Genomic DNA, 2,049 nt, shown 5'->3' with positions numbered 1-2,049 from the left:
AAATGGGAAACTGGGGATCTCTGAAGGCCTGTCCTGGTAAGTTGCAGGGTTTCACCTCTGCCGTCTTCTAGTGCTGATAGCAAGAGACAGGGCCAGCCCTCATTCCTCAGAGGGAAGGGCAATAGGAATCACTTTCTGATGGGGAAGCGGCAAAGGATTTCAAGCTATCTTTAATTTGCTGCCTCTCTGGTTGGACTGCTCACTTGCCATGGGGCTTCTAAGAGAGCAGAAAGAGAAACTGTTCAACCCATAAGACACCCTGGATCACCTTCCCTGTGAAGCATCAGAGGAGGTGAGGGAAACCTTCAGGCTTCAGGGTTAGGCATCTCTCTCTCCCCAGAGGGGAACTCCAGCTCAGGCAAAAAAAAAAAAAAAAAAAAAAAAAAAAAAATGATGCAGAAGAGTTAGCCAGACCTCCGAGCCTCCTCGTCAGAGAAAAACGGATCACAAAATTATCTACTTCTGGCTGCTGTGAAGATTAACTGTACGCTCAACACTCAGCCACCGATGACTGCTTAACCGACACGCCACCGTCACACCGTCCTGCAGCTGCCACGCTGTCTTCAGGTCTAGTCCACGCAGAGAAATTCTGTGACGGCCCGAGAAATGTTATTTCCTTTCCATGACAACTTCTCCCCCTCCCTGCGACCCCTCCTTCCCCAGCCCAGCAGATGGAGGCGTGCACACTGGGGGAGTTGTCATGGTAACCACCGGCAACAATTCCTGCGGGGGGGGGCGGGGCCGGGGGGCTCAGACTTTTTTTTTTTGATGAGACTTTCTGAGTAAACTCTTTTTTGGCAAGGGCAGCTGGAGCCAGTCCACAGGCCTGCAGTCAGGAGACATAAAACCCCTCTGTTACTGGGATCTCGAAGGTCTTCTAAGTGTGGCCTCAGAGAAGCCGGAGAGGGAGCGAGTAGGAGGTGTTCACTTCACCTGAAGGCGCCTCCTCAAGCACAAGCCATTCAAAGTTTCAAAAAGGCAAGAGACTCAGATGAATGCAACATCTTAAAACAGCTTTTTGTTTTGTAGGAAAAGCTAAACAATTGTTCCGCCAGACTCTTCTTGGACGGGGAGGAGGTTTGGGGCTAAACACACATATAAAGGAAAAGAACAGAAAAAATGCTGAGAACTGCATGTTCAACAAACGTTTTCACATCGCTTGGGTTAATTTGATAACCACAGATCGGGGATAGGGGCAGGCCTTCACCTTTTTGCATTTAGAGTCTATTTCTGATATTTCTAACTAACTTCTCCCCTTGAATACTACAATTTTGGTAAAACATGACTTAATGCTTGACCGTAGCCTGGATGAGCTATCTCTCTGTCAAGGTTGTCTGGATTAATTTGCTGTTACGATGTTTGCTTTCCTAAAAAAAAAAGTTCCAATTAACAACAACAACGACAACAAAATAGGTCAACAAGCCAGCAAATATTTAAACAAGCGTCATGTTTTATTTGAAAATTCGTCTGGGAGGAGTTGACAATTTATGAATAAATTATAGATAGCCTGTCTTCTTCCAGTCTTGGACTTCGGTATTAATCAGCAATTTTAGTCTTTCTGGAATGCAGGTTCTGTGATTTGATTTCATTTCACCCCAACCTATCCCCCTCTTCTAAAAGTGGTGTGTGGCAAGGAATTTCTTTTATTCAAGTGAAATGAATTTGCATTAATTTGTTTTATTAAACTTGAGAACTTCTCCCTAGTCTTAAGATGCTCAGAACTCTGTTTCATCTGGCCTCAGGGGGTTGCAAAACAAGCCCTAGTAGTCTCTGGTTTAAAATATCAGGAGGACCTTTATGATACAAGGAAGGAAGATATTTTGTTTGTTTACTCTGTTCTTTAAATGCGAAAAAAAGAAAAAAAAAATCGTGAGCATTTCCAAACTGCTAAATCGACAGTGATGGTGGAGCTGTCAGGACAAGTACCAGATGTTTTTTGGTGTTTTTCTTTTTTTTTTCTTTTCTTTTCTTTTCTTTTCTTTTCTTTTCTTTTCTTTTCTTTTCTTTTCTTTTCTTTTCTTTTCTTTTCTTTTCTTTTCTTTTCTTTCT

Source organism: Pteropus vampyrus, unplaced genomic scaffold (assembly GCF_000151845.1).
Source record: "Pteropus vampyrus isolate Shadow unplaced genomic scaffold, Pvam_2.0 Scaffold47, whole genome shotgun sequence".
Lineage (NCBI taxonomy): Eukaryota > Metazoa > Chordata > Mammalia > Chiroptera > Pteropodidae > Pteropus > Pteropus vampyrus.
The sequence above is the reverse complement of the archived record's forward strand: the minus strand, read 5'-3'. Positions refer to the sequence as shown.